Raw genomic sequence first — 17955 nt, 5'->3', positions numbered from 1 at the left:
AGGGGCAGGTGTTCACAGATCAGTGTCATGGGGGACGAAGCTAAAGCTTGGAGGTGAAGTCCTCAAGGCGGATGGCCAAGAGGCCGCAGAGCCAGGACTGAAGCCAGACTATGGAACAGCAAAACCCTCACTACCCCTCTGCATCTCAGAGCCGACCCCCCACCCCCATCACCTGTCCTGCTGTCATCTGTATCTAAAATGGGGCCAACCTACTTTGAGGGGCTCAGTACCTTTGTCCTGGACAATCCCAGTAATCTTCACCTTGTTGCCTTTTTATCTGTTCGTTAGTCAAAAAATACGCATGAAGGCCCAGTTCCTGCCAGACACAGCTTTCACATGGTCTACTTTTTAGTTCAACATTGACACAACAGCTAGAGTTCTGGCTTGGATCATGTCACACTCCTGCTCACAAACGTCCAGGGCTCTAGCTCACGGGATGGGCTGCTGGAGTGGCCAGAAAGAACTGGGACCTGGAATCAGGCCATCTGTGGGGCCAGCGAGGCAGGCCCAGCTGGGCAGAGGGCACAGCCAGGCAGCTCATGGGAGTGACCATGGGTGGAAAGTCCTGGAAGGAGTTACCAGAGTCAGGGAAGGTTCAAGGCCCAGATGCCAGAGGAAGGACTCGGGTCCCAGGGTGGGGGGGTCCTGCAAATGAATGGAGAGCCCTGCCCAGACCGGACTATGACAGCGAACAGCACCAGGAGACTGGGGAGCAGGGTAGTGTCATTATGAAAGCAAGCAGAAAAGAGGTAGACTGTGTCCTGTCCAGCAGAGTAAATCTGCTCTGGGGCAAGATGGGTCCTGGGCCTGGAGGAGACACCTTGGACTCCTTATTGAAGAGGGGGTGCCCGATGAGACTGGGGCCTGATGATCCCCCCCCCCCCCCCCGGTGCACTGAAATGGGCCTTTTGCCCCCCAGGGCTGGTGGGAAGTTCCTCCTCTCTGCCCCAGCTTGTGTGTTTGCACGGCCCCAGGTGTGCTCCTCAGCGTCTCTGTCCCACCTCTTCACTTCCTGAAGCCTACTTACCCTTTAAGACTAAGTGCAAAGGCAACACACTTTTTTTAATACCCCTTTCCATGTCTTCCCAGTCTGTTTTTCTATACAACAGACTAATTCTTATAATACTTCCTGTACATCTCTATTAAAACACTCTTCATTTAACCTGGTTTAATAGCTTCCTGGGGCTCCCATAACTAAGTGTCACATGCTTGGTGGCTTGAAACAACAGAAATTTACTGTCTGAAAGTTCTGGAGGCCAGATGGCTGAAACCAAAGTGTCCGCAGTGTCGTGCTCCCTCAGAAACCCCTGGGAAGGATCCTTCCTTCCCTCTTCTGGCTTCTGGTCCCCCGGGCACTCCTTGGCTTGTGGCCACATCACCCAATCTCTGCCTGGTCATCACATGGCTGCCTTCTCTCTGTGTCTCTTTTCTTCTAAGAACACCAGCCATGTTGGATTAAGGGTGCAGCCTACTTCACTCTGACCTCATCTTTCCTTAATTAATTACATCTCTAGTTGCCCCAGCTCCATATCAGCTCATATTCTGAGGTTCTGGGGATCAAGACTTCAACATATCTTTTTTGGGGACACAATCCCACCCATAACACCTGGTATGAGACCAAACACCTGTACACAGGTAACTGTCCTTCACAATATCCCCAGCTCCTTGCTTACAACTGGGCGGGTCTGGAGTGAAACAGACCTGGGTTTGTCACTCACCCTCTTATAAAACCTGAGCAAGGTCCTTAAGCCATGTGTCTTTTCTTGTCTGTAAAATAAACACAACCACCTAGAGCTATTGTGATATTTATTAGAGTCAGTTCACGCACCTAATGTTGCCCAGGACATTGTAATTATTAGCTATAGTGCTGTGTGTTGAACAGAGTCGATACTCAATAAATAAATGTTAGTCACTTCCTCTAATAAATATTTACCAAATTGGCAGGCCTGCAGAATACCTGAACTGATGAGCTGTTCCAGAGGGAGGCCAGCAAGCCCCAGGCACTCCACGCTGTCCCCTGGCATTGTGGGAATGGTTGAGCTGAAGAATGACGGCTGCCCATCCCTGCTTGGATAGCAGGAGATTCTGGCTCCCAGCCTCATAGCCCAGAATCCAGGCTGGTTTTGTGGGAATGTGGAAGTGAAGCAGGCAGAGAACCCTGTTCTTTGTTCTCTAGACTGGGGCAGGTGGGGTGTGTGCATGCGCACATGCACTTGGGTGGGGCATATGCGTGTGCTCTGGGGTATGGTGGTCTCGAAGACAAGGTCCAGAGGGCCCAAGCATCTTTCTGAGAGAGTATAGTCAGGCTAGAAATGAAAAACAGCAACCAGAGCTTGACCTCCGTTTCTTGGGTCCTTCCTGATTTTTGTGAAGAACCAGATTCTTCTCCTGAACCAGGATGGGGCTTGGGCACTACGTGGGAGATGGAATCAAAGACTTGGGTCTGAAATAGAACTCTGCCTTGGAGTAGCTCGAGTGACCTTGATGACTACAGTTTTCTCTTGTTTCAGGTAGAACTGATAAAATCTGCCCTATCAAATAAGAACATGATTCAAATACCAGCTGTTAATATTTATGTCCCATCGTTGCCAACCTTGAAGACACATCTCTAGAGCACATCCAAATTTACACAGTACTGTCACAACTTTGCTTTGTTTTTATTTTCATTTTTACAAGAAGTGGAAAACCCATTAATTACAATTGGATCGAAGAAAATATGTCTAAGGCTCAGCGTCCAACTGCCACCATAGGATGAATCTTGGCATCCCTTATTCTCTTTCTATTTTATTAACACCCAAAATTTTATGCTTCTGTTTCAAGGGATATCCTTTCTTCTTTTCTTTTTTTAAAAGATTTTACTTATTTATTTGACGAAGAGAGAGAGGTCACAAGTAAGCAGAGAGGCAGGCAGAGAGAGAGGGGGAAGCAGGCTTCCTGCTGAGCAGAAAGCCGGACTTGGGGCTTGATCCCAGGACCCTGAGATCACGATCTGAGCTGAAGTCAGAGGCTTTAACCCACTGAGCCACCCAGGTGCCCCAGGGGATTTCCTTTTCTTAAGAAAAAATGCTGATCTGGCATATGGCCTTCCTAGATTCTAAACAAAACAAAAACTACCATTGTAGAAATGAATCACCAGCTCCTTGAACTTCATCGAAAAATTGCTTCAAGGAGATATACCCAAGTGGGATGCACACTTTTAAGAAATAAAGTAATGATGGAATTTCATCCAGGAACCACACATGTAAGAATCAGACAATGGCACAAGGCAGACTTGCGTGCTGCACAACACTGAGACTCGCTGCAAACGTGGGGAGTTTTATGATGGAATTTACATCCCTCAGCCTAGCCAGTGAGGGCAAGGATAAGATGTGCATAGATAACTAGAACACTGCACAGATCTGGGGAACTCCTGTGAGAGTTACAAAGTGTGGTGAGGTCAAAGAATAAAGAATTCACATTCTTTGGAGCAGTAAGAAGGGTGTACCTGATGTGTTTCCTTCTGTGGGAGAGATCAGGGCCAGATAAAGAGAAGGGAGAAAACTAAAGGAAGCAGGTAAGCCAGAGGTAGAAAGGCAAGGGCTAAAAAGTATGGCCTGGATCCCAATTTGTATGTTGATTGTCACAAAGAGAGAAAGAACACACAAGCAGGGGGAGAGGCAGAGGGAGAAGCAGGCTCCAGGCTGAGCCAGCCAGGGGCTCAAGGCAGGACTCTATCCCAAGACCCAGAGTTCATGACCTGAGTTGAAGGCAGACGCCCAATCGGAGCCACCCAGGAATCCTGTGAACTCTGCAGCCATAGCAGAAGGTTGTAAAAGGGCTGGATTCTAAGCGGAGGAGCCTAGATAATTATTAGTGAAAGCTGCCCAGTATATCACCAATGAACTGTATGACAAATGCAGAGGCTATCAGAGAGCTTTTAATTTGCAGTAAAAGAACCTAAAAGTTCAACTGTACTTGGATGGTATCCAGGACACAGATACTGCTGTTGGCACGTGCCCACACACACCAGGGTGATACAGAGAACATGGCAACTCCTTTCAGCATTAAGCCTCTATGTTTGTTATTTATAACTTTGTGGTCTGTGGCAAACTAAAAAATAGCTCAAATTATTTAAATCCCTAATTGCTTGACTAACATAACTGCTTTAGACCTTGAGAAAGTTGGGTTTCCCATTTGAGTTCCACGAGGTGTGTCAAAGAGGGATAGTCCAGCAGGGATCTTTTGAGGAAGTGATGTTTAAAGCTTCTTGCAGAAAATGTCCAGGGTTCCAGGACCTTTGCTTTCCAAAACAGGGCATCCCACTGTGGGAAGACCCCACCAGGCACGGTCCCACCCAATGCCTCACCATGAATGGTCTTGGAGGATGTTCTATTTTGATGGGTTCTGATCTGTGCAATCAACGAGAGAAATGCGCTGAGCAGAAAACAATTTGAGACCCTTAGCTATTAGGCCTAAGACATGAAGATTAGGACTTAACCTCTGCTAAGTTCAGAGACTAGGTGTGGGCGACCTTAAGTTCTGGAAAAATCTGAGAGACTGAAATCATCTTGAAAATGATTCAGGCTTAAAGGACAATATCATGGGGTGCCTGGGTGGCTCAGTGGGTTAAAGCCTCTGCCTTCAGCTCAGGTCATGATCCCAGAGTCCTGGGATTGAGCCCCGCGTTGGGTTCTCTGTGCGGCAGGGAGCCTGCTTCCCTTCCTCTCTCTGTGTCTGCCTCTCTGCCTCCTTGTGATCTCTGTCTGTCAAATAAATAAATAAAACCTTAAAAAAAAAAAAAGGGCAATATCGGGTGCCTGGGTGGCTCAGTGGGTTAAGCCGCTGCCTTCGGCTTGGGTCATGATCTCAGGGTCCTGGGATCGAGTCCCGCATCGGGCTCTCTGCTCGGCAGGGAGCCTGCTTCCTCCTCTCTCTCTCTCTGCCTGCCTCTCTGCCTACTTGTGATCTCTCTCTATCAAATAAATAAATAAAATCTTTAAAAAAAAAAAGGGCAATATCATAATTATTAAAAAAAAAAAAAAAAAAGCCATGTGGTGCCTGGGTGCTCAGTCAGTTAAGCATCCAACTTTGGATCCCAGCTCAGGTCTTGATCTCAGAGTGGTGAGTCTGAGCCCCATGTTGGGCTCCATGCTGGGCATGGAGCTTACTTAAAAAAAAAAAAAAAAAAAGCCATAAGAAAGGACAAAAACAAACCATGAGGCAGGACTTTGCCTATATATATATATTTATACATACTTTCTTCTTAAAATGAATGACTATTACAAAGGGCATGTGACGTGATGAGCTCTGGGTGTTATATGCAACTAATGAATTACAGAATCCTACGTCTGAGACTAATGATGTACTATAGGTTGGCTAATTGGATTTAATTTAAAAAAAACTAATGACTTATATAGCAACACAAAGGCATATGAAAATAAGAAAATATAAAGTTCTCTGATTAAGGTCAATACACAAACAAATAGAGAATCCCCTAACATTGTAACAGCATGCATAAATCACTCTTTATTTTGGGGTAGGATTTAAAGGCTAAAAACCTGAACTATAAACTATACAACCAGGTGAATGGATTCAAAATATAAGAAGATGTTCTTTGTGACATCAATAGTGAAATTGGTGTGTGTTGGGGGTGGTTATAAAAGAGTGGAGTTTCTGTATGTGATCATAGACATTTCCTGATTTTTAGCCCCCCAGCATCCTTTCCTCCTTCTTCCAGTAACAGAACTAGTGCTTGCCTTGGAGACTTGTTTACTCTCCACCCTTGGTCCATGTGGTTTGGTGAGCTGCCTCAACACCCGCCCCAACCCCACGCCCTGCTCCCTCTCTGACTCTGAGTTTGGGCATGTGTCTCAGAATGGCCAATGAGGAGACGGAATCCCCTTGTTCACAGCGATTGGTTTCAGAAGGTGTCTTCAATGCATCCAGTGGGACTGAATTCTGGGTTCTGTTTTGTTTTGTTTTAACTCTTGGGAGACTTAGAGATGGACTTACAGCTATTCAGATTATCTGCTTGGCTCATCTGAAAATGAAGAAAACAATGGAAGAAAGCATAACCCAAGAAGAAAGAGAGGTTGGGGTCCATGTGATATTATTTGAACTCCTAGATCTATCTTGGCCAACTCCCCTGAAGTTTTATGTTAGGCAAGGTAGGAGATTCCCTTTTTTCTGGGTTTTCTGTCACTCACAACCAAGAACTCAGAGTAGTATGGCTTTAAAATTCAGCTAAATTTAAAATTTAAAATTCAGGTTTTAAAATTGCAGATAATTGCAACTGATCTTCACCTGGATATTAATTTGGATTATCATATAGTTACTGAAACATCAGGACATACAGAGCATTTCTGCAACCCTCTTTGTAGATTCTAAACTGTGATATGTCAGTAATGGGTCCCTTATATGAACTCTCATCAGCTCTGACCCCTTTCTCTTCTTTAATTTCTTCATATCATCTAATGCTGCCAGATATTAGAGTATATAGTTACTTGTTCACATACTTACGGTCTGTTTCACTTGCTAGAATGTAAACTCCATGAAGGCAGGCATTTTGCCTGCTGTGTTTTCTTTTCTGCTATTTCTCCAGGGACTAGAACAGTGCCTGGCACCAGATAGCAGTCAATAAATATTAGTTGAATGAATGAATGAATGAATGAGAGACTATTTGGCTTATCAAATAACTCCCTCTGTATGATTAGCTAAGAGTCATTGCTGGGGTCCAGGGAATGGGTCTCAGTGACCCAGAGAGCAAAAGAGGCTACTGTCCACTAGTAGGCCACCCGCATAACCACCCCTCCTCTCAGGAAGGGACATCTCTAGTGAACTAATTACATAATAGGAAACTCTACTTTCTATAAATTATGAGGGCAGATACCATACAATAGCTTTACTTGCTAATATTCCCAGAATTTAGTTGGACACGATAGGTTAAAAAATATATCAACAAAAAACATTTGGATTAACCTGAACCATTTTCCCCAATGGGCCCCAAAGAGAAGCAGTTAGTAATAAATTATGTTTACAGCTAAAAGAAAGGTTGCTTTGTATGGATTTAACAGTTTCAATTTCTATCCCAATTTCCACATTGTTTAGATAGCTGTGTCAGGGATGCCTGGGTGGCTCAGTCGGTTAAGCGTCTGACTTCAGCTCAGGTCATGATCCCAGTGTCCTGGGATTAAGTCCCGTGTCAGGCTCAGTGGGGAGACTGCTTCTCCCTCTACACCTGCCCTCCCATTTGTGATCTTTCTCTCTCTCAAATAAATAAACAAAATTTTTATTAAAAGAACCTTTTTTAAACAAACAAACAGCTCCATCATATATACTCCAAACTAACTGAAAAATCCTATATTTTAGGATTCTGACTTCCCCATCCACTTTGAGTTCTTAAATATTTAGGTAGAGAATTGGTTTATTTGTATTTTAGGAGAGTCAGGAATCAAGGGGGATATACTGAAAAGTCAGGTGATCTAGGGAATAGGAGTTCCTCTCCTTAGGGAATTCAGTGTCAAAAGACCAACTGTAAAATAAAAACATAATGACATCCTGTGGGAAAAATAGAAGGCAGGTAGTGTGTGTGGGGAATACAAAAAAATGACTAGAGAGTAAGGGGCATTCTCAGGAAAGCTGACAAAGTAAGGAAGCACATTAGCTTACTTTTTCTGAAAGGTGAGGAAGGATGAGTGTCCAACTATTCATTCTGCTTAGAGAAAAACTGTAGTTAAGCCTTGTTTTATTCAGCATGTTTCCTTCTCCAATATGATTCTTGTTATAATGTACAGAGTTCAGTGCACCTGGGTATCTCAGTCAGTTAAGCATCAAACTCGTGATTTCTGCTCAGGTCATGATTTCAGGGTCCTAGACCCTCCTTGGGCTCTGCAGTCAGTGCAGAGTCTGCCCAAGGATTCTCTCCCTCTGCCCCTCCCCTCTCTGTCCCGCCTTCCCACCCACGCCTGCGCACATGCACACTCTTGCTCAAAATAAGTCTTTCATAAATAAATAAATAAAATGTGGAGAGTTGGGGTGATTGTATTAAGTGTTACATTTTCTATTTGCTGCATGAGGTTGATGGCATTTTGAACACACCTCTGGTGCAGTTATCCTTAATATCCACATACCCACTGTAGATAACCATCTCCTCCACGGCAGGGGTGGGGATGGGGAGCGGGGTGGGCTGCTGGGTTCATCATGATGCTTTTGACACCCGCATAAGCCAACGAACATTTGGTAGATCAGAGTTCCAGAGCAGATGCACCTTTGCCGTACAGTCCTTCAAACTCATTCAATAGTCAATTAATGTAAATTTATTCAGAAAGTCTGGAAAATTCTTAAGTCTGGCAATGAAATCGATTAACTTGTCATCAGTCAACTGGTATCTGACTGTTTAAAAAAGAGGAGATTAGAATTCCTTAAAAATTCTATAACACGCATGAGAGATTTTGTAGTGAATGGATTAGTAAGTAAGTATTCAGAAAATATATTCAGTGTGTAATAGGAGGAGATTGATTTTTGGAGATAAGGAGCTTCTTAACAATAAACAACTTTGCGAAATGCTTATTTCTACAGTACTGCTCAAATTTGTATTGACTTTGTTCATATTCACTAATACTTAACTATTTTTCAAATGCTATGGCTTGCTTCCCAAATTGGAAATTCTGGGGGTCAGTACTGACCTACTCACTCATTGATTCATTGATTCATTCAAACAATATTTATTGAGTCCCAACTATGTGTCCAAACACTGAGGATATTACAGTGAATGGATATAGATAAGCCTTCATAGCTTAGAATTACACAAATAAAAAATCTCAACTATGATAAGAAGGTAGATGTACACGGTGCTAGTGAGGACCATGGGAGATTTGTCCTAAGTTGGGTGTTCAAGGAAAGCTCCTAGGAGAAATGATGAAGAAACAAGATCTGGAGGGAAATAGATCAACCAGGTCAAGAGAGGAGTGAAGGTGGGTTCAGGTAGAAGGAGTAGCAAGCCCAGGTTCTTGTGGAGAAGTAAGGTCAGCATGGGTGAACCAGGAAAGCATGACAGGGCGCGGGTGTATGGCATTCTAGTGAGTTATGCTTATGATTGGAAAAATGGGAAACCACTGAAATGCTTTAAGCCGGAGAGGAGTGAGATGGTTTGAGCTGTGGCAAGACCTGATTTGCCTTCCCAAAGACTCTTTGGGAGGGAAGGACTATGTGGGGTAAGGACTCATGAGTGGCTAGATTGGAGGCTGTGTAGGGCAGCAAGCAAGATACTGAGGGAGACCTAATGTCCCCCCCCACCCTACAGAGAATGACTCCTAGTTAACAAAAGTCGGGGTTTTGACACCAAATTAAAACAAAGACTGAAAACCTATTTCCTGACCAACAAGGAAACGGAACATCAGCCACATTGAGCCTGAATGATTTAAGGTTTTGCTTTTTTTAAAAAAATAACCTCTATCCCCAGCATGGGGCTCAAATTCACAACCCCTCACGACCCTGAGATCAAGAGTCAAATGCTCTACAGACTGAACCAGGAGGGTGCCTCAACCAAGATGATTTTTAAATGTAATTGTTCCCCTTCCAAAGCCTACAAACTTCTTAAGGGTATGAAATGTACATTTTTCATCATTATATCTTAGGGTCTGGCACCCCATAGAAACTGATGAGATAGCTGTCAGGCAAAGGAGGGAAGGATGGTGTGTTGGGATGCTGGGGCCGCCATCCCAAAGGGCCTTCTTAAACAAAATTTATTTCCCCACAATTCTGAGGGCTAGAAGTCCTAGCTCGAGGTGTCAGTGGGATTGGTTTCTTCATAGGGCTGAAGGAAGGACCTGTTCTTGGCCTCCCTCAGGCCTCTGAATGTGTCTTTATACCATCCTCGTGTGTGTGTGTGTGTGTGTGTGTGTGTGTGTGTGTCTTTGGGTTCAAGTTTCCCCCTTTTACAACACAATTGTATTGGATTACAGCCTACCCTAAACACCTCATTTCCAAATGAGGTCACATTTGGGGACCTGTAATTCAACTGATAACACATGGGGCTGTGGGTTTGAGTAGCTGGTTGCCATCAGAGGAATCCATTTATCAAGGTAGGTTTTGGTCATTCTATTTAATACTGTCGGCTCCTTCATGGGCCAGGCTCTGGAAAGCAGACTTCAGCGTGGGTAGAGGAAAGCAGAAAGATTTCCTTTTCCTGGTCTCTTCCAAGCTTATATCATTTCCCTGAAAAAGCCCAACTGAAGTAGATAGATTTTCCAAACTCTTATGGGTTAATCTGTGCCCCTCCACCTCAGATTCATATATTAAAGTCCTAACCTCCAGGACCTCAGAACTGTGACTGTAGTTGGGGATAGGATCTTAAAGAGGGTAATTAAGTTACAATGAGGTCATCAGGGTGGGCTCTAATCCAATATGACTGATACAACTGGTGTCCTTAGAGGAGAAGAGGAGATCTGGACACAAACACACACAGAAGGAAGACCACGTGAGGACACAGTGAGAAGGTGGCCAACTGTAAACCAAGGAGAGAAGCCTCAGAGGAAACTAGCTGGCACTGTGATTTTGGGCTTCTATCCTCCAGAATAATGAGAAAATACATTTCTGTTACTTAAACCACCTCATTTGTGTTATTTTGTTATGGCAGCCCTAGCAGCTAGCACGCAAACCAAATTGGTCAGCACTCCTATTCTCAAAAGCCAGTTCTATTTGGTAATGGCTTACCATGGTCCCTTCTGATTAGAACAAGCACTGTTTCCTGAGCACTTACCTGATGTGTCAGGCACTAGGCTAGAACGCCATCAGTGTTATCGTTTTTAATCTGTACAAACCCCTAGCCATGAGGACTATTATGATCTTAATTTGTATGGAAGAGAAACCTGAGCCTAAGACAGGTGAAGTAACTTGCCTGAGATTATCCAGCAGGAAGGGTACAGAATCAATGGTTCTCCAAGACTGTGTCCGTACTGTCTGAGCCCCTCTGTGCTGGCCTGAGGATCATTCTGGAAGGTGGAGCTTCACTGAGCCATAAAGTCAGGCACAGCTGACACATCTGGGTGTTTAGCTGATGAAGAGAGTGAATTGCCTCTTACAACCACTTTCCCTCATCAATAAGAAAAAAAATAGTGCCGCCTGGGTGGCTCAGTTAGTTAAGCAGCTGCCTTCAGCTCTGTTTGGGATCCCAGGATCCTGGAATCAAACCCTGCATCAGGCTTCCTGCTTAGCATGGAGCTTGCCTCTCCATCTCCCTCTGCCTGCCACTCTGCCTACTTGTGCTCTCTCTCTTTATCTCTCTGCCAAATAAATAAATAAATAAAATATTTAAAAGAAGAAGAAGAAGAAAACAAACAACCTGATTCAAAAATTGACAAAAACCTTTATAGGCAGCTCACCAAAGAAGATATAAACATGCAAAAAGATACTCCACATCATATGTTATCAGGAAAATGCAGACGAAAAAAACAATGAGAACCACTACATACCTATCAGAATGGCCAAAATCCAAAACACTGACACCACCAAAGTCTGGTGAAGATGTGAAGCAACAGGAAAGATCGGTCATTGCTGGTGGGCATGAATATGGTATACCCACTATGGAAGACAGTTTGGCGATCTCTTACAAAACTAAACATACTTTTACCATATGGTTCAGCAATCCTACTCCTGAGTATTTACCCAGATGAGCTAAAAACTTGTCTACACAAAGCCTGATACATGAACATCGATAATGGCTTTATTCAGAATTGCCAAAATTTGGAAGCCACCAAGATGTCCATCAGTAGGTACATAGATAAAGTGTGATACAACAAGACAACGGAATATTATTCAGCACTAATGAGAAATGGGCCATCAAACCATGAAAGTGTGTGGAAGAGGTGTTAAAGCATATCCTTAAGGGACAGCAGATCATCTGAAAGAGCTAGGTACTGCGCGATTCCAACTCTATGGCATTTTGGAAAAGGCAAAACTACAAAGTAGTACAAAGGATTAGTGATTCCCTGGAGTTGGAGGGAAGGGGGATGAATGAGTAGAGCACAGAGGATTTGGGGGGCCCTGAACCTTGTCTGTATGATTCTGTAATGGTAGATACATAACATTATACATTTGTCCAAACCCATAAAATGTACACTACCAAGAGTGAACCCTAATATAAACTATGGACTTTGGATGATGATGATGTGTCCGTGTAGGTTCATCCGGTGTAACAAATGTCCTATGGGACAAATGTCTGGTGGGGAGGTGCTGGTAGTCGGGGAGGCTTTGCATGTGTCTGGGCAAAGGGTATATGGGAAATCTCCGTACATTTGCCTTGTTCTGTGAGCCTAAAACTGCTCTAAAGACTACTATCTTAAAAGAGTAAAAAGTACTTCTTGTGTCTCTTGTGTCAGCTTAGGACCCTTAATTCTTGCAGAAATCATCAGCCCTCCATTAACAGTATTAAGACTATACCAACATTTCAGAGGCTTGATTGACTATATTGTCTTTGTTGTTATCACAAGCCATTGAACTCCTAGTATCACTGACCTTGCCCAGGAAATAAGACTGGAAGAAAATGACAAGTCATTAAATCACAAACACACTGGGGGAATATGTTCTTAATGACTGAGGCTGCATTCATTCATACTGATGCCACAGCAGTGTCATTGTTTATTTACACTAGAGAACATTTACAAACAATTAGGTAGAGCAGAAACAGAGTACAGAATTCAGATGTTTCCCTCCTATTCAGTTCTTGAGCGGGCATTAGAAGTTTAAGACCTTGGACGCTGATGAGAAAAAAGATACATGTTAGAAGTCTTTCAGAAAGGGTCAGAAGTAGGTTGGGATGACAAGGTGAAGAATATTGAACTTTTCTTTTATTTTTTTTAATAAAGATTTTATTTATTTATTTGGCAAAGAGGGAGACAATGAGAGAGGGAACACAAGCAGAGGGAGGGACAGAGGGAGAACAGGCTTCTTGCTGAGCAGGGAGTTAGTCCTGGGGCTCGATCTAAGGACCCTGGGATCATGACCGGAGCAAAACGCAGACGCTTAACATCCCTTAACATCCAAGCCACCTAGGCACCCCTTGAACTTTTCTTGAATGTAAAACTGCCTCCGTAGCTAGAGATGATTTACTCCTCTTTTTGCATCTAATTGCCCAACTGCTGGAATTTGCATTTTCCCATAATTAGTGCCCCTGCTGATAGTGGCCAGATCTATTGAGAAACAAATCCTGATGCTCTGAAATGAGGGAACTCTTGGGAGCCCATTGTCCCTACCCAACAGGGTCTGCCACCACTCAGAGGCGTTGGACACATTGAGGGAAAGAAGACAAGCGGGATTTCTCCATACCTGGAAGGGTTAAGCCCTGAGTCAATCTACAGCAAATGGCACACCCAGTTTGAGGTCCGTGAGGGTGAAGTAATTTATCTGTGAGTCATATCACTGAATACACTCTGTTCTATAGAATGTTGGTTAGCAACTCGCTCCCAAACATTGTGTCCAATGGTTCTGTTATACAGGACATTTGAAAAGAGGAGAGTTGCTCATTTGTCTTAGCATTTGGCGAGGAAATGAAGCTGGCATTGCAATGGACGTGGGTTTTCTCCAATGGATTTAGGGACTGAAGAGAAGTGCTGTGTTGCATGCCTCCATTTTCATACTAAGCATGAAAGCCAGAGGAGGGGGACCACCCCGGGGCCCCTGGCTAAGGGGCAAAAGAACGACACTTCTGAGAAACTGTCAGTATAGAAATCAAAAAACAGAAAAGAAAACAAAAGGAACCCAGTTGAACGGCCCTCTTGTTTTATTGTGTTGTGGCTTTTGCAAAGGCTCTGATTCTGTGATTAAATTCTTAGTGATTTTCAAAACTTCCATACCGATTGCTGCTTTTAAATCAGAGCCTTAAAACCCAGTTCTCCCAACCCCAGATCCTATCAGAAAGAGCCCTGTACTTGTTAGTCAGGAGGAATGAGCCAGAGAGGGTGAGGCTGTGTGTATCCGTGGCTGGAAGAAAGGTGTGAGGAGTTGCTGTTTTGTTGCTAGGCAGCAGGTATTCTGTGATAACAATTCCTCTTCTCTGAAGAACCCGAGAGCTCTTTTTTGTTTTGTAAAAGCAGTACATTTTCTTGTTACATGAAGTACACGTGGCGTTTGCACTAATTTGTCTTACGATAGTAAACAGTGTTTAGGAACGGGAATGCTAATCTATTTTTGAATTCTTTGATTTGCTTTCCATTGCCACCTGAGAAAACTTTTGCTTAAGGGAGCCATGGTTCATTCCTTTTCTTAGCCGATGGCCCTGGTTTGGTTTGTCTGGCTGTGGTTTTGCGACTGCCATTCTTTCCAAGTCTCTAAACTCCCCCCGCTGAGGAGTGAATGTGCCTGGGAGCTTCTCCACAAAGAAGATCTTTACGTTTGGAAATGTGATTGGACTGGTAATTTCAAACTATTAGCTAATCCTGATGTGAACATGTTATGGCATCTTCCATATGTCTTCTTTTATTGATTCTACCCAGCTTTGTACTGGTGACAGTCTTCCCAAGATGAGGACCCTAGAGTTCTTGCATCCTATAACCTTTAGAGTGTCTAACATAGAACCTGGCATGTAGTAGATGCTTAATAAATGCTTTTTGACTAGAAGAATGAATGAATGCACCAAGATTAATATAGTGTGGTATTTTCCAATTACGTGGATTTTAAAGAGATTGAAGGCAGGCTCTGAAAATGAAGTGAGGATTGCTTTACAGGTATTATAAAAAAAGATAAAAATTTAAATACATTTAATTTAGAGATTACGGTAGAAGTAGCAATCAGAAACATAGCATAGTTTCAGAATGTACTATTCTTTTAATCTTAGGAGACTATCAGGTTACTTTGAAAAATGGAAAGCATGTCGGCTGGAGAACCAGTCTACAGAGTTAATGCTTTTTCCTATGATAATTTATTTAGAGCAGAGTGAAGGGTGGTTTGCTACCACACCACAGTGTCATCTGAAAATGTTTCCCCACTGATAGGAAGTGACATGTCCTGGTCATTCTTTTCTTTTTGATCGTGTAGAAAAATCTTTGGATGAACTTTGTCCCTTGGGTTGAGAAGATTAAGGTGTTTCCCCTACCCCATCCCTGCCACCGTCCAGGACATTGATTTTTTTGGTGGGGAGGTGGGGAGGGACACTGATTTGTGTTCCCAAAGAATAATGGTTAATATTCATCTTCATTGAGTGCTTATAGTATGCTGGCCACTGCTCGAAGCTCTTTATGTGAATTAATCCCTTCATCTTCACAATGATCCCGTGAGGTTGATGCTGTTATTGTCCTTTTTCTAGAAGAAGGAACTGAGGCACAGAGAAGTTAAGTAACTTGCCTGAGGACTCTGCATCCAGCATGAGGCAGAACTCAGTATGGAACCAGAAAAGCTAGCTCCAGACTCCACTTTCCAGACCCTTCTATGGCACCACCTCTGAGGGAAAAGGGGAAAAACAAGCCCTAGCAGTCAAATTGTCACCACACCACGTGTAGATTTCCCAGCCAACTGCTGCCTCCCACACTGTACTCTCCTTGGCCTTGTTCTGGGCTGGTCTGGGGCTGATGGCCCGCTGACATCAAAGCTCGAGGGTCTTGCCAACGTGAGTGAACGCAGGTGTGGCTCAGCCCCAGAGCTCCCTGTCCTTGCCCTAGGCCTAGGCCTCTCTACCCTGCAGCTGAGCCCAGCCTCTCTGGGCTTGCCTGGAGGCTTCCCCCTCCAGACCTGCATCCTGAAAACCTAGGACTGGCCTTCGTGGGAAGCCCAGCAAGCCTCTAACTCCAAATGTATCTTCCAAGAGGAGGTTCATTTCCCACAAGGGCAAGCCTGGGGCTGTACCCAAGGAGAGGCATTGATTCTCATGACAGAGAGAACATTTTGGTGTTCTGGCCCTGCCAAAGGCTGTCAGAACACAAGCTGCCCTCTTCTCCAGGAGTTTGGGGAAGTCAAACACACACACACACACATACACACACACACACACACACACACACACACACACACTCCAGTGCTTTTATATAAGAGGTTTACCTTCCACATCTCTCCATCAGCAAACACTTCAGATGGTACAGCCCTACCTGCATTCCAAAGACCACACAAATCACTTCCCTCCCCGCTGGAAGGCCCTCACTCCCAGAGTGAATCATACTGCCTCCAGAACAGTCAGTGGTGGGCCCCACCCTTCCCACAGGAAGCAAGAAAGTAAATATATAGCTTTTCTCTAAGGGCTGGGACATGTTAAATAGGTGATTTTTAAAAAAAGCAAGAGCTGTTTAAGAGGTAGTGACAGCTCTGGAGAAGAACAATGAGTCAGGGGCCGTGGCCCTAGCCAGGCGGAGACCACAGGATTCTTGTAAACTCTTTTATAAACAGGCCTCTGAAATTCCAGAGCCCGCAGGAGGTGGCTCCTTCTTTGACTCTGTGCTGCTAGGCCACCAAGAATGTGCCCAGGATTGGGGCACTTGGGACACCTGAGATGTGGGGTCAGAGCCCGAGGGGAGAATGTTCTTTTAGCGTTAAAAAAAAATCAAAGCATCGATTCCTCCGTGAAGCTCTTGACAGGGCCCCGTGAGCCCCCCCGTCAGTTCTGTTTCTGTGCTTCTAGGACCCCAGCAAAGGTCAGGGGGTGGTGGAGTGTGAGAGGCCACTGGTGTTCTTGGGATAATACTGGTATCAGGCTCCCCTTCAGAAGGGCTTAAGAAGTGATCACTCTGGGGGCAAGGACCCCAGGTACTGGTTCTATTTCCAGGATGCGGTTCAGACAGTCTGCAGTGATTGGGGCAAACTAACATTCCACTTCTAATATCTCCAAAATGATGGTGCCACCAACCCACCAACCCACCAACAAAAGAGCCCCAGAACCACCCAGCAACATTGGTTAAGTATGGAAAACCTGGAGTGCAGAAAGCCTGGGAGTCACCCTCCAGCCTTATTTCAATGTGGATCTGAGTTAAGATTGGAGATTCTGCATTCCTCTTGATTGGGGTGCAGGCTGCTAGCTCGTGGATCACACTTCAACCACGGGGGTTCTAGAGAACACGGGGGTAGGGTGGTCAATGGAGATCAACCCTGGGAGAGTCTGAGGAAGGTTTGCTGGGGTATGGGGGTTGGAGACAGGTCTTGGTGGTGGGATTGGCTGGGGAGGAGAGAAGCATACCCCAGATCCACCTTGTAAGGCAGTGGGTGACCCAATGGATTCCATGGTGAATGGCAACCACCCCCTGTACCAGGACCACGCTCAGCTGGCCAGGTACCCTGGGGGAAGTCGAAGGGTTAGAGCAGTTAGGAGCCGGGAAAGTGGACTCTACCAATCAGTAGCTGGAAGGCTAGGCAGGTCTGAGAAGTGGGGATAATAGTACCAGTGGCTTAGGTTTGGTGTGAAAATTGAATGAGATGATACATTAGTTCAGGTTTGGGCACACCATAAATGGTCCACGAATAGAATACTTGTTGATATTATCATTACTATTAGCAGCAGCACAAGAGCAACAACAGCTGAAGTTAAGGGGTGGCATGTCTCCTATTTACCTCTCCCTGAGGCTTGGGCCAATATATCCCAAAACAGATGGCTCCTGGTTGAGGCAGGCACTCCTCTCCATTTGTGTCCCCGGGTGTGGGTTGGTTAGTGATTCTAGAATGGGTGGGAGGAATGGACGGCTTGACTGGTGGGAGAAAGGCCTCATGCCCAGGGCATGGGAAGGACCATGACTATCCCCGCTCCTGGGCAGGAACAGGAGAAAGGACTCAGGGTACTCAAGACTAATTGACTGATGGAAGAAAAAAATACTCAAAAGCTTGTCATGACATTGCAATGACACCAAGGGCAGTGCTGTTTTAGCCACGGTATAGCAGAAACGCTCTAACCTGATTCAGGATCGGGAGAGACTAGCTTCAGGTTTCCTGACACTGGGTCTCTTCACCGTCCCCTCCACCACCTGCCCTGGCCCTCCAGGACACGCCAAGAGCATGCTGGAGGCAGCC

The sequence above is a fragment of the Mustela nivalis genome, assembly GCF_964662115.1.
Source record: "Mustela nivalis genome assembly, chromosome: 5".
Classification (NCBI taxonomy): Eukaryota; Metazoa; Chordata; class Mammalia; order Carnivora; family Mustelidae; genus Mustela; species Mustela nivalis.
The sequence above is the reverse complement of the archived record's forward strand: the minus strand, read 5'-3'. Positions refer to the sequence as shown.